The sequence below is a fragment of the Salminus brasiliensis genome, chromosome 3 (genome assembly GCF_030463535.1).
Source record: "Salminus brasiliensis chromosome 3, fSalBra1.hap2, whole genome shotgun sequence".
Classification (NCBI taxonomy): domain Eukaryota; kingdom Metazoa; phylum Chordata; class Actinopteri; order Characiformes; family Bryconidae; genus Salminus; species Salminus brasiliensis.
Window position 1 is genome coordinate 36,805,747 of NC_132880.1, and position 23,252 is coordinate 36,828,998.

Genomic DNA, 23,252 nt, shown 5'->3' on the forward strand with positions numbered 1-23,252 from the left:
CGCTGAGACGGCCAGTAATCGACCAGTGCTGTCCTCAGCACCACAGTGCTGTGAGGCATGGCTAAGCGAGAGCTAGTGGTAACGCTGGGGAAGGCTCCTCCTTTACCACCCTTCCCCCCCTTCGCTCACTGTATTCACCACAGGCTGGATGAGAACGGCTGAGAGCAAAGAATGGTGCTGGATAAAAGGGCAGATTGCAAATTAGCATTGTGTGCTGCGGCTCAAGGACTAACAATGGCAGGAGGAGACAGAGACATGGTTCTTTGGCCTTGAGGTTCCTGCCTTGAGCTCATTCATTGAGCTGCAAAAATTGATGATTTTTTAAAATATCATTTCAAATATACAACTTAAAAAAAGCTGACCGGCTTACAGGCTTTTCAGACAAAGAAGGACATCTTATGACAAAAGTATTGGGACACATGCTTGTTTATTCCAAAATCAAGGGTATTAAAAAAAGAGGTTGTCCCGCATTTGTTGGAGTCTTTACTGTCCAGAAAAGGCTTTCTATGGTGGATCACTGCAGTGAGGATAGAGCACCATTATTTCCGAGAACACAGTTCCACTGCTCCACAGCTCAATGCTGGAGGGCTTTATACCCCTCTAGCCCATGCCTGGAATTAGGCATGGTGCCAATAGGTTCTAGAGAGCCCTATTCTTTTGCCAATACTTCTCCACAGGGACTAGCCAACCGCGTGTGCGCATCTGCACATCAGTGTTAGCAGTGGGTCCAACTTAAAGTGGCTGAACGCATTCATTAGAAGAGGTGTCCACAAACATTTGGACACATGTTGCGTATATAGTTTGCAATGAACATTGATTGTGAAATGATTTTTCATAAAGAGATCCTTTGTTTTAGATAAATGGGTTACTGTAACAGTTTCAAGGCCTTCCATGGTTTTCTCTCTGCATGCATTAGTGCATGAGCTACTGAAGGAGTGTGAAGCTATGTGACTGTCGTTAATGGAGCCCCAGGGCTGCTAAAATTCCACATTCATAAAGAACAGACTGCCTCTGAGATCTTCTAGTGAGGAGACCTTTTGTCTATGCAAATGTGAGGAGACTGTCATTAAGCAGAAAGAATGAGCAGAATGCATGCAGTCTGTATGCTCTCATACATTTCCACACACACACACACACACTTACATCTGTATTGTTGTGGTATCCCTCTGTCATGCTCTCCCTCCTTGCGCTCTCTATAAACTAGGGTTCCTAAACGTTAACTACATGGGAGGTCCTTCACTAGGTTACATCTCAATTACAAATGGTTCTTTAAAAAGAACTAAAAGTGGTTCTTTTGTGACCTTGCTCCAAAGAACTCCTCTGTGCCATCTCCTGCTATCTGCTCTCTGCCATTTTCAGAAGAGTAAACAAAAGGTGTTCTCTGCTATCTCCTGACTGAGGCACTTTGGCGGCTCTGGATGGAGCCCTATTCGCTCAGAAGGGTGTGTGTTTGTGTGTGTGTGGTGCATCTCCTCATCTCCCTCAGTCTCTTGCTCCCCCTCTGAGGAACACACCTGCTCAAGGTCAATAGATAGAACATGAAGCTATAAATAGCAGCAGAGGTTGCATATCATTGACAAAAGCTTGCACCCTAACGCCATTGATTAAGGTACTGGTTTAGCTGGAGAAACCTTATCAAAAGGTGAGTGCTGAGTTTGTAAAACAGGAGGAGAGATTTGATAAGGATTGTGTTTGTGATAGTGTGTGTGTACATGTGTGTGTGCATGTCTAGCAGTTGTGAACTGTGACCAAGGCCGTCAGTTCGGGCCATTTATTATGCACACATTTAACATTAACGTATATTTACCTTGAATGAACAGTAGAACTGTGACTTTTTCACTAACGAGTTTAGAAACAGAGCTACCACCACTGCCATCCTGGTTAGACTCCCACTCATATTTACATGTAGTGACATATTTAGGACTTCAAGAAGACCCAGAGAGACTTTTGTTTTCTCTTCATGAAATAGGTTGCACCCACTCTGGTCACTTCCTAATTATGTTGGTGCTTAATCTGACACACAGGGCCTTCAGTTCTGCTCAGGAGATCCCAACAAATGAGAGAATGTGTATCTACTAGCTGTATCTACTAGTTGTCTCAACCCAAATACCACTGGCAGGAAAATCCTGATCCTGGACAATGTTCTGTTAGGTGGTTAAAAAATGAAACGTAAGACACTTTACAAAGCTAAGCTAATGGCAATGCAGTTATGCTTTCTAATGCTACATTTCACACAGCAGGTCAAAATCCAATATTTTCATGATATGTGACAAAGATGTGAACGGCCAAAAAAAACAAAAACAAACAACACTGAATCATTTTCAATTCCGATTTGGGCCACTTTCATACATGGTATTGAAATCCGATACATATGTGAAATGCGGCTCTGTCTGAACAGCCAGATCAGAATTTGCGTGACTTTTACATTGATTCAACTGGACGGTCACTGAGAAGAAGGGAAAATGGACAACAATGGTGAGGGAGGTTTCTTTTTTTTTTTTTTTTTTTTTTTATAGAGGTGGGATAGCAAGGCACCAGACCTCAAATAATTGTGTTGAGGTCTCTGTGTTGCAACACAATTAAAAGACACATATTAGAACCGCTCTGCATTGGAAGAAATTTCAAAAGAAATGGCCAAACGCGACCTCAGGATTACGTGGCCGCAGTGTCAAAAGAAACAATGTTAAAATAAATCAAGGACGCAATGGCTGAAGAACAGCGAGCTTGAATGTATTCTCTGTGCTAAGCCCAGCTGCCAGCCACCGGGACTCCTTGATAGCTCTAGTGATGTTGGTGAAGATGAAACCAAAACCTCATGAGACTGTGCATCAGTTTAGGAGCATGAACAGTTCAATGTTGGATATAGATCACATTTGAAAGATGTGTGAGCAGACAAAAAAAAAAAAAAAAAAACAACAAAACAAAACGAAACACAAAACACAAAAAACAGAAAATCAGATTTGGGCCATTTCCCCTGCTGTGTGAACATAGCCTAAGACTTCTAGAAGGCCATTCAAAGGTTCTTTAGTAAAGCCAATTTAGAGGTGTGACAACAAGAAGTGCTTGGATGCTTAAAAGGTCATTTATCTGGTTAAAGGGTTATTTGGGTTGGTGGTGAACCTCTTGTAGATATATACAGAACCCTTTCTCTAGAATCTTTCACTATAGTTACGAGTAAACAAACTAAAATAGTAAAATAGTATATAGAACCCTTCTGCTTAGAGTGTAAACGCTTCCTGGCGTACAAACACAATTCCATTGAATAAAAATGAACAATAAATTAGACTTGTATTTTTTTATTCTCAGTAATGATCAGACCTTTACTGAAGGCCTAGAAGCTCACGAGTCTTCCCCACTGTGCCTATGTATGTGTCTGTATGAGAATGAGCGTGCTTGGATTTGCACAGGTGGGGATTTGTGCGTGAAATAAATGTGTGCATGTGTGTGAGTGACAGCCAGAAAAACTTTGATATCTGTAACTTTTATTATTAATATGTTGTGCTGACCCACTTTAAAAGTGTGTATGTGTGTGTGTATGTATGTTAATCTCACTGTGTCTGTCTGAGTTTGTTTATCTATCAGAGTGTGCCCGAGTGAGAGTGTGTGCCAGAAGCTTGCTCCTTAATCCACTGCACGCTCATCAGATAGTGAGGTGGCATGACTGCCAGGCTGCCCTCCCATGCGCCCCCTGTGCCCCCCGCTCTGCTGCCCTGGGCCACACAGATAGAGGGATGATGAAAGATGAGAGGAGATGAGAAGCTTTCTCTCTGGGCGTGCGGCCTGCAGTCCTGCTGGGGCAGAACCCTCACGTTCTCTCCAGCACAAACCCTCTCAGCCAAACACAGCACTGCAGATTAGTTTCATCTAATCCTTCAGCGATGTAAGAGATAATAAGTATTTTAATATGAGGAGCTAGCCAGACTCCACAGCTGAGCATTCAAAAGAGCAATGCAAATTGGCTCATGATTCTGCTTTTAGACTGGAGTCTGACCTCAATACCGTCCAAAAAAAAAAAAAAAATAATAATAATAAAAATACCCCCCCCCCTTAAATGGCCCTTTCCAATAATCTTTAATTTAATGGGACTAAATCTAACCCTGTGCTGCATTTTCCCTCTTCTTAAGCCATATTTGGATGGGATTAGTTTTGCATGGAGAGGTGGAGTGATGTAATTTTACTAAAGTACATCTGTTAAATGTATGTCTGATTTACACAAGATAAGAAATGTCTGCATAAACAACTGAAATCAGAGTAGCTACTCAATACATAATATTTTTTATAACCCACTGTATAGTAATAATTACTTTTTAGTTATGTAGGCTATAGGTTACGCTCCACAATGACTTGCCTAAAGCTGCCAGAAGTACCATGCCGCTGAGGAGTCATTTGATTGGTTATCTGAATTTGACTGAGGTTTACCACAGACTTGAACGACTTGAGCTGTCTGTGCCATGCACGACGAAACTACATGCCTCCCTGAGCGCCTCCGTACTTAAGAAAAGCCATGGAAATCTCCTTTTGCACAGGGCTCAGCGGTTAGAGCTTCGCACGATTGATGACAGGATTGTGGGTTTGATACCTGGGTTAGGCAAGCTGCCACTGTTTGGTCCTTGAGCAAGGCCCTTCACCCTCTCTGCTGCCCAGGCCAGGCAGCAATAGCTGCCCACCGCTCCGGGCATGTGTGCTCACTGTCAGCGGAAGCCAAATTCCATCTGTGTCCGTCACAAAATGATATATATGGTTGTCTTGTCCTGTCTTTGATTATGTCAATTCGCACATGATTAATATTACCTACGGTTATTTTTTACAGCTCATTTTACATAAGGGAAAATGTGTCAGAATCTTTACTGACGCAGGAGCGTGCAGCCTGTGCATCCGTATACACCACTAGCCCACCTACTACCAGTAGGTTAATGTTTATCTGCTCTACAAAGTCATATTCTACTGGCAATACTTCTGTACAGGAGTAGAAAAGCTGTGTCAGCAATCGATGCAAATTAGTAGCTGAATACATTTATTAGAAGGGTGTAAAAAGTGTGCAGACTCAAACCTGTCAACACAGAACTGAAATTGTAAATGTACAAATGTAAATGTAATACGTTATGCAACTGCACAATTATCTGCATAATTACATAATTGCAATTAAACAGTATAGAAAAATGACATTAATAACTCTATCCTTCTGACCCACTTACTGACTGAAGTGCCCCATGCTCAATTACACTTTCCAAAACTCTTTAATTAATTCTACTGCATGGCCTTTCTCCTCCTCATGCTGCTGATTTTGATATGAAGCTGCTGCAGTTTGTGGTAGAGGTCATGCTGCGTGTGCTTACTTCTGCATAGATAAATATAGGTAGGATGCTGCTTGATCCGTTACTCGTTCTTTCAGCCTTTAACCCTTAAAATGTAGACTGTAAAAAATTAGTCTGTATATTTTAAGTGGAAACCCTGCAGTCGTCTTTAATTCCAGACAATCGCTTTAACCCCTTAAATGGCCAATGGCCTGCTGGCGGGCCCCATTTGCAGTTTGCACAGATATCCCTGTAGTTACTGAATAATACATACTGGTGTGTAATAAGCCTTAGAGTGTAAAGAGGTTAAAGAATGATGCAGCCTGAGAGATATAAGTCCGGTGTCTTGTCATTGTGGAGTTTAAAATAATTAGCTGTTATTTGCAGAGCATACTGTATAGAGTATTGAGCAGCTTATCCTTGAATATTGTAGTGATGGGGGCGGAGCTAGCCAGGATCCATTTTTTGGTATTCTAACCACGATGGTATTTTGTGTTCAGTACTTCATCCTGTAGTGTTGTATTACTCATTAAAACACACACACACACAGAGACACGCGTGCACACACACAGTGTTACTGCCAGCTTTGCATTCTTAAAGGTGCCCTTGAACAGAAAACTGTATTTATCTTGGCATAAATGAAAAATGGTTCGTTACATGGATGTGACATACTCTTCAGTGTGGTTATCTGGGATAAGCAAAACAGAGCTGTAAAACAGGCCAATTCCAAAACCCCAAAACTGCTGTGTAATGGTCTTGACTCAAGATATTTACTGCCACAAAATGTACATGCACCCAGTCCACTAGCAAAGCCTTTCAACACCTAGTGTTAAAACACGGTACACATCACAGAGGCCAATTCTGGACAATATGGCATTGTTGTTACTTGTAATTAGTACCAATACCACCAGATAATCTTTGCCACGATTGAGTATCAGTAACATTGGACAGCTTGCAGATCGAAAAACACATTGCTATGCAAACCAGGCCTTGTTACTGCAGCTTTGCCCGCGCCAGTGTCTGCATAAAAGGATCCGCCGTGCGATGCCCATCATTAAAGGAATATATTCTTTTATCTCCCTAACCAATCTATTTAGATATCAGCAAACAATTCACTGCTCAGACTACTGAATAAATGCGTTCTATGGCACCTTTAGAGCAATGAGATGCTTGTAACTGCTGTAATGTCTTGTGTATAAGGTGTGTCCAGTTTAACACTGTTGTAACTATTAGCATGATCATTGTTGCCTTTAAATGGCTAAATTTAGTTGAAATTCAATAAAATGCAGTCACTTAAACTTCCTCCAGTCTCTTAAGAATTATATTATGTAATTAATTTCAGTGCAGTGTGTTACCATACTGTAAAACCATAATTCTATGAATAAAAGATTTGAAACATTGAAACATTTTTTAAAAATGTTCTATGTATATTTGGATTACACGACTATGCTGAACTACAGCAGTGTTTTTACAGTGTAGTTTTGCATTTGATTTTTCATTTGATTAACACTCAACCGCACTGACAGGTTTGTTTTTCCACTTCTGACATTTTACTAGTTTCAATGTCAAAAAAGGCAAAATTGCCAATTTCTCCACTTGCTTCAATGAGCTACTAGTAAGAAATTATTAATGCACAGTTGCACCACAGTTTCACATGATCACAGGCAGTAACTGTGGCCTCTGAAGGCTGCAGTTGAGGTGATGTATGTACTAGTGTTCAATGCTAACAGTGTGATTTTAGAAGGTCGATAATGAGCAAAGTGCGTTTGTCAAGCAATCATTAAAAACATACTGTATCTCAAAAAGCTCAGTATCATTAGTCATGGTGCTCTTGAACTGCACAGGGCGAGAGTAATGAGGGATATGTCACCTCACCTGTGTGAGCGGTGCACGCCCACAGTGTGCTGGAGTACAGATTTAGACAGGTCCTCACGGTGTCCTCTCTCTCGGCCATGGCCATTTTAATGTCTTTCCTGCACTAGATCCCCTCACCTGTTCTCTTCTAAAACTTTCTCTCAATGTCTGCAGCCAGTCCAACTGTGGCTGTACATCACTGTGCTAAAACACAGACATCTGCCAAAGACAGACAGCTCAAGGCCTGTGGAGTGGCTGAGATGAGGCCATGACTGCTTAATGTTTCAGTCATATGATGTAAGGAGGATACATTTATTCAGAAAAATGTGTCAAGGCTGTAATCTCTGGAATAGTGCTGAATGAAATACGGCTGCAATTAGTGAGGAGTTCCTGACAACATCAATTACAGAGAGAATCCACACAGTGTGTAGTTTACTTAAAATGCCTACTTATTTGGTAGACCCGCTCACTTCTCCCAAACCAAGCATGTCTCAGACTGCCTTCATTGAGCTTACAGCGCAGACGCAGAGCTGAGGAGGTGTGTAAAATACAGAGGCCAATATTACTGAATGGCTACAGTCATTGGGCCAAGGCCAACATTCTGTGTGGTGAGGTTTTAGATTTATAGAAAAGTGTAGACAAGGTAACAATTTATAATAATTATTATTTAGAAGGATATGGAAAATAAATAACATGGAAATAAATAACAAAAAAGGACATTGGCCAAAATCAATAAAGGGACTTAATTTGTAGGTGATGATTACTGGAGTTAAGAGGGGATAAAATGAGCACTATAGAATATTTTCTCCTCAGTGGACAACGTTCCAACAAGTTAGTTTGTCAAGGAAATATACACTTAATGTCCAAATGTTTGTGGACACCCCTTCTAATAAATGCATTCAGATACTTGCACCAGCAATGCACTCATTGTTGACACAGATGCACTGCAAATGCACACACACACAGCTTGTCTAGTCCCTGTAGAGATGTACCACCAATAGAATCAGACTCTCTGGAGCAGATAAACATGAACGTATTGGCACTATGCCTAATGCCAGGTGTGGGCTAAAGGGGTATAAAGCCCCCCCAGTACTGAGCTGTGGTGTAGTGTAACTGTCTTCTCTGGAGTGATGAATCTTCACCCAATGCATTTGGGATGAGCTAGTGAGTTGGGTGACTTTCCAATATCCTGGCCCCACTAACATTGTTGCAGCTGAATTCTACTGTCCCTGGACAAACAATGAATGAGCAGGTGTCCCAATACTTTTGTCCACATTGTGTATTTTCACTAATTAGCTTATTTAACCATAGCAAAAAAGCCCTGATGTTTCTGCATTCTCATGGCCCTGATAATGCTTGAGTTGAAGCTCTCGTGTTTTGTAATAGCAAAGTATAAAATAAAAAATGTTTTACTGAATTGTAAGCCAGTCTATTTTCTAATTGTCCCATGGTGGTCTGTGGATTGTAAGATGAGAGAAAACAATGCGTGACAGGAGAAGGAGATGAAGTAGAAGAAGGAGAAGCCATTAAAAACATTATGTTTCAATTACTAGATTCATTAAACAGTCAACATTTAATATCTAATTACAAGAATACATAGGAACAGTAGTACAGTATCTTTAACCTTTATTGTAGCACTGCAGTACGATTCAAGCTCAGAGATTTTAGGACCGTTTTCAAAACCTTTCACTTTGATTTCTCTTCTGGCAACAAAATGGAATTTGAAACCCTTACCATTAGGTGAATAGACGAGCCTGCCGTAAAAGCAGTGCTGCTGTGCACACCCACCACAAAAGGCCTGAAATGATTCAGCCATGTATCAGTTTAATAATCACTGAAACTGCCAGTGTGCTGCTTCCTTGCCTTTGTATGGCTTAAGTTTCCACATTAATTGGCCATTTGTGTTAATGTAATTAACTTTAGTGTGGTGTGTAAAATACTTCTGCTACATTTATTCAATAATTTCAGGTAATGAAATATTAATGCTAAGTAAGATATGGAAAACTGCCAGAACCAAAAAAAACTTACAGTATCATTCTGTTTTAAACTTGTCCTAGTTTAAGAGAATTCTATATATAACTGCATTCTCAGATTCCTTTCCAATTTTATGATATAAGTTGGAAAGGAATCTGAGAATGCAGATATATATAGAATATACAGAATATATATAAATAAATTATACATATAAATTAAAAAAGCTTAATGGTCATTAGAGTTAAGAACCACTTTCGATACCCAAAAATATTCATTTCCTCATTCCCAATTTTGCTCTTTTTGGACAGATCTATTATCTGCTACCTTTAGACTCTAGGTCAAACACAGCCTTATAAAGTATTTATTGTTGTGTTGTGTTTAAACCCTGACCACTAAATGGCTGTATTAGAAGTCTTCAGATCTGTGTTTTTTTACACTGTAAAACATTAGAAAGTTGCAATATATTAAATCGTAACCTCTGTATCATGATATGTATCGTATTGCAGGGTTCTTGCCAAAACACAGCCTTTCTAACTTCACCTACATGGTTGTCACCCTTCTTACATGTGAACTAAAATTCACAAATTTATACTCTATTTATGACAAACAAATGATACAACTTTCCAGTTTATTCACAACCAATTCCAACCACTAGCTAGGTTTCCTCGTCACACACAGGGCTACTAAGCAAGAGATTTGAAGGCTAGCATATGCTTCCCTATCTTTTGAACCTAACCAGTGCACAGCACATCATGAGGGGCACAGGAACAAAATGACGATGAGTTTCACTTCTGTCAGCCAAGAACAGAAAGCTGAGGCTGCATTGGGCATAAGCTCACCAGTTGAAGACTGGGAATATGTAAGCAAATTAATTGGCACACTTTGGGTGCATTTTAAGTTTTTACAGTTTAAGTTCTTACAGTTTAAGTTTAGTTGCTGACCATGTGCATCTCTTCATGGTGCATAATGCACCATGTCACAGAGCAGAAATCATCTCCAACTGGTTTCATGAACATGACCGTGAGTTCAGTGTTCCTCCATGGCCTTCCCAGTCACTGGATCTGAATCCAGCACAACATCTTTGGGATGTGGTAGAATGAGAGATTCACAGTAAGAAGGTTCTCCTGCAAGATCTACAGGAACTGGGTGACAATCATTTCGTGACCAGAATCTCAAATTTCTATTGAGTGTTTTTATCCATGCCATGAAGAACTGAGGCTGTTTTCAGAGCAAAATGAATATTAGTATAGTATAACATGCAATGATCAGCCAAAACATTAGCACCACAGACAGGAGAAGTAAAACAATTTGATTTGGCTTCTGATAAGGGATGCCAAGTGAACAGTCAGCGGTGCTGAAGGTGATGTGTTGGAAGAAGGAAAAATGGGTATAAGGATAAGGATCTGAGCCACTTTGACAAGGGCCAAATTGTGATGGCTAGACATCTGAGTCAGAGCATCTCCAAAACATCCGGCCTTGGTCCTTTGGGGTGTTCACAGTAGGTAGTAGTTGGTACCTACCAAAAGTGCTCCAAAAAAGGACAATCGGTGAACCGGCTCAAAAAAGAGAAAAGAATTGAATGTAGAGTCAAGACCGAGTCAAACTGTGAAGATGAGGAACATCATGTCCTGTATGTAGAGGTTATTCTGCAGTCTGGAACAACAAGCTAGCAGTAGCATCACATTTTGGTTATATTCTACACATTTCTAGGTTCTGTACACTGACTGTAGTTCAAATCAGCTTTTTGCTCACTAGGCCACCCAGTAACAGAATATCGTCACACCAGTTAAGGAACAGTGAAAGTAAGTATAAAATACTCTTCCCTTTAGCTGACATTCATGCAACCCTCACTGCAGAAAGCATAGTCCAGCCTTAAATGCCAATTCTCTAATGTCAGCTCATAGACACCCGTGTCTGGGGGAGAGGGACAATTATGCTCCCTTGGTCCTCCAGACACGGATGTCTTTGGATTGAACTTGTGATCTCTTGACGATAGAACCAACGCTCAGATGGTTGTGCCACTTTGGAGTTTTTGAGGAAGTTCTCAAAACTGCAGTGGTGAATGACAGCATGTGGGTTTTCCACAATATGTCTTCATGCGTAAGCTACTTGGATTATGTGACAAAGTTCCTTTTTACAAAATCTAAGTGTATTTTGTCACTTCACAGGACATTGGTGCTATTTTTTAAACCACAGAATAGTACAATAGTTCAATGTTTTTGAAAACTGAGATTCTGCACTTTCCTTTGCATTTCCGTTCACAGTTTGTTGCCTTACCACAGTCCCAGCCCTCAAGCATCCTGCATAGAGTTCCTTCAATACCCCAGTGGAGGATATCCACATTCATACACGCTTGTACACACCCTCACACACAGCCATCCTGCAGTTAAAGCTCATTTCAAGGTTACTACATACGGCTCCGCATCCCCCACTGCATTCTCCCTCTCCTCTACTGTACACATTCTCTACCTGCCAAGCGAGGCTCGGGCTCATGGTCAGACTTTTTAAGTCACTGCCCACTCTGCACACACTCAGACATGGCAAACTGTACAAAAGTATCCAGACACACCTTTTAATTAGTAACTTGAGCCATGTTAAGTTGCATTGTGGCTAAGACACACATTCAGAAGTAAGCACTGCCAACAGAATGGGATGCTCTGGAACAGCCACACAAGAGCCAGAGCCTAAGATAATGCTCAATCCCAGGCTTCGTCCAGAGGGGCGTAAAGCCCCCAGCACTGGGCTGTGAAGCGGTGTAACTGCTGATGGAGCTCCATCCAGTACCTATGGAATGAGTTGGAGTGGCGTTTGAGATCCAGAACTAATCAGCCAGCATCAGTTCCTGACCTCACTAATGTTCTTGTGGCTGAATGCAATCAAATCCTTACTGCAATCACACAGTGAGAAAGTCTAGAAATACTGACTGCATTCTATTTTTTATTTTGACATACTGAAGGAACCACCAGCAGAAAGTGGCATACAGAAGGTGGATGTCTACCATTATTAAGTCAGCAATCACTGCTCAGCAAAAAGACCTCATACAAAAAAAGCCCAGCCCACATAGTCCTGTTCTTCTGAGTCATCAGTAAAACTCATATCAGATGTCTGACTCATGTCAGATCTTCCCTTAGTCTGGTTTGGCTCCGCAACCTCCTGCTCCAAAGGCAGATACAATACGAAGAAACAGACTTCAAAAGCTGTCCACCATCCAATCACAAGACAGGACAGGCTTTTAAAGAAACCAAAAATCTCCCCTCACAATAGGGTTGGACAGTATAGTGGTTTATTAATTATGATGGTATCTGAAAATGACGAGGGTATTTTTAATTTACGATGTGTCTGTTCTGAGCCTATCCAGCACAAAAAAGCTCATTCCCCCCATGTGAATTTAAGCAAGCCACAGGTTGGGCTCACTGTGGGAGCTTGTTTATTGGTGAGGTCATGCTCTGAAAACTGGTGGGGAAAAACTGGGCCCACCATAGTTTCGAGCTGGAGAGTTGCAACGTGCAGAGTTAGAAGAAAAGGCAAAGCAAGCAAACCTGGATGAACTACTGGATGTCTACTCAATGTGCCTAAAAACAGTCGGAAACACTCAAAAACACAAAGACCATACACTATTATGTATAGACTTGGTATTTTCATAAATGAGGCTTTATCCTCTAAACAGGTGTGATTTGAGCCTCCGTTAGATTGAACATGGGCTGTGCTGTGGTGTCAAGCCTGCTAGCTTACTTATGTAAGCCTATCTGGCCGACTAGGTGTCCAATTTTTGCCTCAACTTCACTCTCTCTGACACGTTTTTTTCGTCAATATTCGTGTCAGTTGGTCAATAGCTGCACTGAACTGTCTGATATTCTGTGTATCTGTAGCCGAGCTAGCTAAGCAAAGACTAGCTTAGTGGGTGTGCTACAGAACAAAAAAAAAAATCCTTTCAATTCAGCTTTCTTTCCTTCCAAAATAAAACCCTTGATCTAAGTCATTTTCAGCTAAATGTTTATAAGTAGGCTTTCAGTCAGCCAGACTCGCAAGTGTTCTGTAGTGAACAGACTGATTTTCAAATAACGCAGGATGAGACTATATAAAAGCCAAGTAAATATAGAACCTCTTATTTAAATATTGATCACATTTCTCACACATACTAGCAAATAACAAGGGTTTTGAATGTGATCACAGAGAGGAGGACAGACACTGCAACATGCATGTCACACCTACAGAACTACAGACACATGCATTACTCTCTCGTTCCACCCAGTCATGTTTTCAGAGCACAGAGCTCTAATGTCGGTCACTGCTGGTACACAGAGCAACAGAGCTACTGTACAGCTTATGGCCATTCAAAACAGTGTAGGAGATTCGCAGTGAAAGACGTTGCACTTCATGAACCTGCTCTGTGACATGCATTCTTATGTCTCCAGCAGCAATGTGACGCTCACAAAGAGACTGCTGGAAGAGCGCTAGACAGACAGACGGTAGGAAGAGAACTCGGAGGCGAGAGGCAGACAGATAGTGAGAGAGAGAGAGAAAGAGAGAGAGAGAGAGAGAGAGAGAGAGAGAGAGAGAGAGAGAGAGAAAAGGAAGGAGAAGCAGAGGCAGACATGTTTCCATGGACGGAGGGGAGAGATTTGGGGCGAAAAGCATGCATCAGCTGCCGCAGCCAATCAGAACATTCCTATAAAATGTTCAAAGGGAGTGTCCTAGCAACAGACGAGTAAATATCTTTTCAGGCTCTGCTGGTTCTGTATATAAGAAACACATATTTACGCAAACCTTTTTACAGAGAACCTTTGCCAGATGTGGAGGGAGGGAAAAGGAGGGATTTTATAATACAGGGATTAATAGTAGAATATTATATATATATATATATATATATATATATATATATATATATATATACATACACACACACACACACACACACATACATATATATCTGCGATTTCACTCGAAAAACCTCCAAAATGGCAACTTTACAGAACAAGGAAAATTATCTTAACTTTCAATGTAAGTCAATTATTTTGGAGCATTTCATGGAGTTCATTCATCATGAAATTGTGACATACATATGTGTATAATATATAAACACTACCAGTAATTAATTATGTTTTCACCCCTACAAATCCATTCATGGAAGACTTGGTTTCTTGGTTTTGACACTTGCAACCAAAAACCCATCACCTCTCCCCCTCCTCTCTCCCCTCAGAACACACAAGGCTCAGACATGTCGTGTGCATACGTGAGAGCTCTAGTTGTTTTGCCACTTCATTCACACATCCATCCCTCCTCTCTCTTCAGGTGTGAATTCCCTCCCTTTCCCCCACTGTCTCTCCATCCTTATGAAAGCAGTCCAGCAAAAGGGTGGAAAAAAGGAGTGGTTCGTGCCTCCATTCACCCTTTCATTCATTTTTCTCTCCTTCTCCTCCTCTCTGCCTGCCTCTCTTGCTCCCCATTTGTTCCCACCCCTCCTGCAAGAGGGGCTATTGTTTTTAGCTAGGTGTGAGAATACACACACGCCAACTAATCAGCCCTGCATGCCCCAGCTAAACTAGCCCCCCAGGCTCTCACACTGCACGCCTGGAGGACGGACACAGGTTCGTGAGGATGTGAAAGCATATACCTGAAATTCAGTGCACGTGTTGTTATGGAAACTGCTGCTATATAGGAAAGGGACGTGTTACCTCGCCTATGGTTCACACAGCGAGTGTCTTAGCTATGCTATACACTGAAGCAGAAACAGAGCCAGCACGTCCACCATTAAAATGGGGCTAATTTAGTGAGAAGTGCTTGTGTGCATGTGTGTGTGTGTGTGTGTGTGCAGAAAGCGATGCTGATGCATTATACAGCATGCTGAAAGTGTGCAAGCGCGCGCGTGCTCGTGCGTGTGTATGTGTGTGTGTGCAAGCGCACATAGCTGTGTGTTAATGTAACTGTTTGCGATGCTACAATGCACTGCAGTGAAAGGACGAGGACGAGGACGAGCCCCAGTTCTTTGGGCTATGAAAAGTGGCACAGTCCTTTCTCTCCCTCGTCCCTCCCTCTTTCCCTCCTTTCTGCATACTAGCCCACTCTAGCCCACTCAGGCTGCAGAAGGATGCCGGTATAGCATAGCAACACCGGCGCCGGTCGCTGCCATGTGCCATGTGTTAAACCTACGGTCGAGCTCAAGCTCAAACCACACTGAAGCCCGAACCCGACGACTAACCCCCCTCCCCCGACAGACAGACAGACAGACAGAAGCAGGAAAGACGAGCAGAGAAATGGAGAAGAGAGAGGATTGGTGGTCGTGCTTACCGGCGAGATGTGTGACAGTGAGGCTGTGGTGCTCCTGCTCTGTCTTCAGTCACAAAAGAGGAGGTTGGGGGGAGAGGGGGGGGAAAAAACGAGCAAACGGAGGGGCAAAAGAAACAGAGCAGACCCCCTCTGGAGAGCACAAGAGTAAGAAAGCGAGGGGTGAAAAAACAAGCGCTCCTTTCACTCCTTCCACTTCCGCAGTAAAGCCTCACGACTGTGGGCTTCCCTGAGCACACCACTACTAGCTAGCGCCTGCCTCAGCCTCTGCGTGCGTGCGTGCGCGCGTGCGCTCCTGCGTGCGTGTGCCTGTGTGCGTGAGCGCGTATCCTCCTTCTCCTGACCAGCCGTGCTCTCACGCTTCTGCTCAGCTAAAGAATGCTCTCTCTATCAGATTCAGCCTCTCTCTCTCTCTCTCTCTCTCTCTCTCTCTCTCTCTCTCTCTCTCTGTCTCTCTCTCTCTCTCTCTCTCTCTCTCTCTCTCTCTCTCTCTCTCTTCTCTCTCTCTCTCTCTCTCTCTCTCTCTCTCTCTCTCTCTCTCGTCTCTCTCTCTCTCTCTCTCTCTCTCTCTCTCTCTCTCTCTCTCTGTCTCTCTCTCTCTGTCTCTCTCTCTCCCTCTCTCTCTCTGCTCAGCAGCTGCTCCGCTCTGAGAAATAGAACGCTCTGTTCTGTCCTCCCTCTCTCTCTCTCTCTCTCTCTCTCTCTCTCTCTCTCTCTCTCTTTTACAAAGACCACCACCAGCCTATCCCCTTCACACCCCCTCCCCCCTGCCAACAACTGACATCTCCAAAAGCCTGCTGGCAGGAGTGTGGGAGAGTGTATGTATTTGTTTATGTGTGTGTGTGTGTGTGTGTGTGTGTGTGTGTTTATGGTGTCTGAGGGGGGTGTTAGTTAACCCTTTCCCCTTACAGTGCCCCCAACCCAGCAGGTGTGCGTGAGGCTGCTCCCAGAAAGGACAGGGCTGGTGGCCAGTCGCTATAGCGATGGGTCTGGGTAAACGGTCCGTGTCTAACTGGCCTGGAGTGTGTGAACTCAATGTCCATTGTTTGTCCTCGCTGGGCTGCTCCTCCCGCGTGGCCGACGACAAGCCTGCATCACATTCTCCCTCTCTCTTTGCACACACACACACACACACACACACACACACACACACACACACGCACATCATTCTCCCCAGTGTGTGTGTGTGTGTGTGTGTGGGGGGGGGGGGGGGGGGGGTCTTGGGGATCATGCCAGTGCTTCTCTGAACTTGATATTTTGGAGAATGTACAGTTATACGCTGTGGGATATATGGTGCATTCAGGGCATATTTTGTGATGCTCTTTCTCATGTACATAGGCTACATCTGGCTCTGAGAGCTGGAATATTACTGTATTTCATGGGTTGGTGTTATTGAATAGTGAATAGTGTTATTCTGTTGGACAATATTCTTCCAGCATGTCGTTGATCCTGTGGTAAATAAGTCTTACAATAACATGATCTTAGATGCTACCACAAATCTACACCAGTTTTAGGACCATGTCCAGTTGACAACAACTGTACGTTATCCTGCCATTAAAGCAGTTTTAAAGAAGCTAGCTATTAAAGAAGTTCCTACATCACTGCATATACCCATATAGAGCATACCCCTGCATATAGAGCAACATTGATGGCACATAAATTGCTTGTAGACCAGTTTGGCATGAAACATCCAGGCAGAGAAAGTCATATTTGCAGATTAAAGAGGTGGCAGATGTTTAGTACATTTGGCCCTATTTGACCACATTTCTAGACACCTGTTCATCCACCATTTCCTCCACAATCAAGGGAAGAAACAGCCTCTGGTTGTTTGGGAAAGCTTTGCATTATGTGTTGGATGCTCAATCACTCCAGAGAACATGATTCCACTCTTCCACAGTCCAATGCCAGGGGGCTTTACATCCCTTTAGCTCTTGCTTGGCATTAGCGCATGCTGTTCTTAGGATTGAGCACTCAGAGTGTTTTCATTCTATTGGGAATGGTTTTCTATGGAGATTACATGGCAATGTGCATGTGCGCATGTGTTGGCTGAAAACACAAATCAGTAGAGGCGTCTGCATGCTTTTAGATATGTAGCGTTTTTTGATCGGTTTCAGGTGTGCCTTCATATGGCTGGTGCATCAGTTGGTGCATCAGCTATTTGGCATATCTGCATTCAGCTTGTATGTGACTCATGCCCCACCATTATCATCTGCGGAGCACGCCTCCAGAACATGGGCACTGCGCCTCTTGCAGTGCTAACATCTATCGTACTCATCCTGACTGCATGTTTTTAAACTTGAGCTGTCCTTGGATATTGAACATGACAAATGTACATGATCATTGATTTTCAATTCAGTCATGTAATTCGTTACTGTCAATAGCGATGCCTGGCTGCGGCACAATGACTGAAAGTGGATAATCACTTTAAAGCAACATTATGTAGCATTTTTACCTTAAATGATCAGCTTCAAAATCAATTTGACGCTCCACTGAATTGTAATAGGGAGAATGGCATCAAGCAGAAACAGCAGAAACTACACTAAGTAACTTTGATGAGGTGGCCAGGAGAATCCTCACAAGAACTGAGTAACGCTGCATATGTCATATTTGTGTAAAATCCTTTAATATTGCTTTACATTTACATTTACATTTACATTTAAGGCTTTTAGCAGACGCTTTTATCCAGAGCGACTTACAAAGTGCTTTGCTATTTACCCAAGAAAAGCCTTCGCTAGTTAGAATAGACTAATAATTCAAAAGATGCCTCTAAGCTTTAGACATTGCTAAACACAAGACAATAAGGCGACCATAGAACTATTCTTCCAAGTATTCTCTGAAGAGGTGGGTCTTCAGTTTGCGTTTGAAGACAGCGAGTGACTCGGCCGTTCGGACACCCAGGGTCAGCTCGTTCCACCACTTTGGTGCCAGGACAGAAAAGAGCCTGGACGCTTGTCTTCCGCGGATTTTGAGGGTCCACATGCTTTTTTTTGAGGGTCCACATGCTTTTTTCACTTTCAAGGATGGTTCTGAATTTCCCTGCTTGTCCAGAAATGAATGTTAGAGGCGACTTAAATCACATACTACACTTTCTGACTGTAGAGGGAGCCCAGGAGCAAGACATACAAATGCTACTCAGTAGAGTCTAAGACCCTTCCATACTTTCCACACATTACGTCCACACATGCCATAATGCATGTTGTCAAATTTGTCAGCGTAGCAAGTATAACAGCCAAAACAGACCTAAATACAGTCCAAAGATGAAGGATGTTTTTTAACAATAACAAACTAGCAACAAACCATTGACTATAGAAAACAATGACTATAGGAATCAAGCCAACACTGTCCGCCTTGTTGTCAAATTTGCATCAAATATGTCTCTGATTGCCTTAAATTAAGCTTACAGCACATAAGAAAAGCACATTTTCCCAGTTTGTCCGGCAAGTAGAATGTCTGAACAGTAAAAGTGCAGCTCATGTAAGTTCCACCTCAACTCAGCTACTCCATTTAATGAACAAAAAGGATGTGATGCAGGTCCTGCAGACCTGCAGTCTGTTCCAGCCAAGGCTGTCAATCACTTAATTCCTAAGTTAAACCCCCCATTTTAACGATGTAACAGAATAAGGGTTTAAAAACTGATTTCTGGGGGGAAAGAATGAGCCAGTATTAACACGGGGAAAACTACCTGTTGGAATTAGACACTGAAGATGGAAAGTGGACTGGTTTGTCATTGAAACATATGGGGATGGGCAGAGCTCCACATCCTACTGCAACCAGCCAGCAGAGGCGTTAGACTGGCGTTTGCTTCATTTTTTAGAGATGCTGTGCTGTCCATGTTTTCCACAGTCGTAGTCACACACAGACTCTATATTGCAACATCGCAAAAAAGAAAAAAAAGCTACAATAGGGTTGCCATGGCGACGCCACTGTCTCCAAAGCAGCCACACACAATCTGAGTGCAGCACATTCTGAAATATTGTAATGAATGAGTAAAGTCTGCTGTAAGTCAGCAACAAGCATAAGCAAGTTAACATTGTGATGTCAGCATCTTCAAAAAGCTGTGTTTTTACCATCCACACATAAACACTGCAAATGTCCTCAACAATCTCCACCCTAGAAAGCTAAATCTACTGTGTTCAGTCACCTCAAATACCATTTTTATGTGGACAGGAGGCCAAAACCCAAAACAAAAGCATATATCCAGATACATGTGGGACCCGGACACACTATTTGGCACCTGTCCTGAAATGTGAAAGATACTTCCTGTCGCCATATCATTTCATGATGTTAAGCACATTAACACACTTAAAGTCAACCCAGCGTCCAGCATTATCATGTGATCAAGCAGATCTGATTCACTGTGGCAGGAAAGAGCTCCTTCCAACTACCCAGTACATTTCCCCACTAACTACAGACATCACACACCAGCAAGCAGACTCCAGATCTGCACTGGAGGCAATGCTTTTGCCCTGCTATTAACTTGGTCACAGTGTAATCAAACAGGCGACCTTTTCTACTCAACTGTGGGAGAAGTCTTTTCCTTAATGGCTGCCCACAGGAGGTAGCTGATGAAATAGTTGAATTGCCATTGTGAAAGAGTGAGTCTTGAACTCTGAATGCTTTCCAAACATCACTAATGTCTTTATAGTGATAGCACAGAGTGAATCACCTAGAGTGGGGAAGTTGCAAATTGATATGTTAAAGGCAACACCAGAAACAAACCAAAAAAATGCCCAAAAAGGGAATTCCCACACACTGCAGAGAGTAGAGGTGTGCATGATGCATGCGTTCATACCTCCTCAGGCTCAGTGAGAGGGTTTTGTGGTGGGGCAAAGTAGAAGAATGAGACAAACGGGTCTAATTATAACAGTGAACCTTCCTGTTTGCCTCTCTTTATCGCAGTAAGAGGATCTGATGTGTGGTTTCGCTTTTGGCCTTTTGTCAGTATCAATCCCACATTGTTAATAATTAATGAGGTTTAGTTTACAGTACTTTTTGTAAATGTTTACTTACACTGCGTATTTTTTTATTTATAGGCAGGCCGTCATTTCAGCCATTATATTTAGGTGTATGGCATTTAGCAGAGTGACTTACAGAAGTGCTTGATCATTCACTCAGAATATCCAAAGCTAGTGTCGATAGATACCAAATTCAGGATACTTTTGAGTCATGACCCTGACAGGAATGAGTACTCAATAAACCTAACCTAACAGTTTGTAGGCCAAACACAGTCCCTAGAACCTAAGTGTAGAGATTACTAAACTAAGCAGAACCTGTGTGCAAATGCAATCAAAGCAAATCAACTGATGTTTGAAGATACCAAGTGATTTTGCTGTTTGGTGCCAGGACAGAAAATAATGTGGATGTTTGTCTTCCGTGCATCTTGAGAGATGGTGGGTCAAACCGAGCTGTACTTAAAACACGAAGGGCACAGAATGGGTTCATTGCCATCAAGTGGAGAGGGGCAGGTCCACTTTTGACTTTGTAGGCTAGCATCAGGGTTTAAATGCAATGCAGACTGCTACAGGAGACCATGTGAAGGGCTGGCTGTGGGCTTAATGTGATGTTGCTGTTGTCTTTACAGGGGGATTGAGGTGTGTTGCTTTGGACACATGCCATCTCCTTTGGGAACTCACTGGTCACTCCATCTACAGAAGCTTGAGGCCTTGGTGTAGTCATGGATGATCAGTTATCGTTCTCAGGTCATGTTGCAATCTAACTCGGTCATGCAGGTTTCTCCTTTACAACATCTGGAGAATTCAGCCCTTCCTCTCTAGAGAGGCCGCCCAGGTGCTTGTTCAGTCACTTGTCACTTCAAGACTTGATTACTACAACTCTCTTCTGGCTGATCTCCCTCTGCGCACCATCAGCTCCCTGCAACTTATCCAGAATGCAGTGGCATGGGTCGTCTGTAACGTTTCTAAATTCAGCCATGTCACTCCACCGCTGCGTTCTCTTCACTGGCTTCCTGTAGCTGCTTCCCGCATCAGATTCAAAACCCTGACGCTGGCCTGCAAGGCCAAGAATGGACCAGCCCCTCCGCCCCTCCGGAAATTGTCAAAGCCAGTCAGTACCAGGAGCCCTTCGAGCTTCAGAGATGGCTTGGCTTGACTTGCCATCCCTCAAGGTCCACGGAGGACAAGCGTCCAGGCTTTTTTCTGTCCTGGCTCCGAAGTGTTGGAACAAACTTCCCCTGTGTCCGAACGGCAGAGTTGCTCGATGTCTTCATATGCAGACTGAAGACCCACCTATTCCGGAAATACTTGGACGAAGTGTAGTGTCAAGTATTATAGACTCAATGCTGACTTGTGTCCAGCAGTACGCTTAGAGGTATCTTTGGATCCTAGTCTATACAAACTAGCTAAACTAGCTAACAGCGAAGCAGTTTTGTAGGTCACTCTGGATAAGAATGTCTGCTAAATACCTAAAATTAGTGCAATGTTAAATGGAATGGTCATTTGTGGAGTTTCAGCAAACCCTCTATATAATACTGGAAATGGGTTCTTGGAACCATTTTGGTTCTATATGGAACATTCTCTAAATAACAACTTAATAAAAAAGCTAAAATATTTAACTAGGCAAAGAATCAAATCAATCATCAGTTGTCATGGTTATGTATGAAACCTATCTTGTTTGCTGAAGAACCCTTAAAAATAATGTAATGGCATCTGATGTTAATGCAGTTTGTATCTAATTTTACCATACAAAACTTTACTATTTTCTACCTGCTAAAATATCAATGTAAATACAGTCTCAGGGAAACAATGTGACACAACATTTTAGTGAGACTACACGTACCAGCATGCACTGCTCAAGTATGTTTTGATTGATGGCCACTATTGTGAAAGATCAGTGGGGAACCTGCTGTGTCTTTTGCTGATGTCATTAGCAGAACAGCTTGTTGCCAGGTGACTAGGGGTGCTGTTGCACCTTGTGACATCAGTCAAAAAGTAAAAGCAAGGCCTACAATTTCCTGACTGCTTGAGACCTCTCTTTATTATGTTGCCTGCTATGTTGCTCTGTGCTACATTCTAACCACACTGGGCAGATAACACTGTTTGTGACTGATAGGAAATGAAAGATGGGATGTCAATGATAGACAGCATGTTTGTACCATGAACAAATGAACCATGCCATAATACATTTTCAGTGAAGGCTTTTGTGTATTAACAGCCATGACCATGAACTAAAACTCTAAAAAAATATGTCTGATGTTGCAATCCCAGAAACCTGTTCATTATCAGAGACCAGTTCAGTATCTAATACATTCATTTACAGAGTCCATTATTAGAGACACCCAGTAATGGATACTTGTCTATAATTAGAGACTTGTCCAATATCAAACACATCCGTTATCAGAGACTTGTGAATTATCAGAGACTTGTCTATTATCAGATTCACCCAGTAAAAGAGACTTGTCCATTGTAAGAGACTTTAATTATTATAGATTTGTTTGTTATCAGAGACTTGTCCATTGCAAAAGACATCCATTATCAGACATCCATTATTATTGACTTGTCCATTGTCAGAGACATCCGTTATCAACAACGTGTCAATTAACAGAGACATGTCAATTATTAGAGATTTAGATCCATGATCAGAGACATCCACTGTTAGATACTTGTCCATTATCAGAGACATCCATTATCAACAACTTGTCCATGGTCAGATATCCATTAAAAGAGACTAGTACATTAAGAGACGTGACAGTTATCAGATGCTTGTCCATTATCAGAAACTTCCAGTTACAAAGACATGCATTATTATTATTATTATTATTATTATTATTATTATTATTATTATTATTAAAAAAGTTGTTAAACTCCATTGGTGCCTATTTCATCACTA

At 42.2% G+C, this 23,252-nt stretch overlaps 1 protein-coding gene across 2 annotated transcripts in view; it reads right to left on the reverse strand.

Annotated features, from left to right (window-relative positions):
- The window catches only part of fam49al (family with sequence similarity 49 member A, like), a 41,429-nt gene extending 25,584 nt beyond the window's left edge, over positions 1 to 15,845 (reverse strand). Inside the window, exon 1 of one of the 2 annotated variants that reach the window (XM_072676039.1) lies at positions 15,411 to 15,845. The gene's annotated coding sequence lies outside the window, so the exon portion shown is untranslated. The remainder of the gene's footprint in view (positions 1 to 15,410) is intronic. The other variant, XM_072676042.1, reaches the window with a different exon arrangement.
- Positions 15,846 to 23,252: the final 7,407 nt, after the last annotated feature.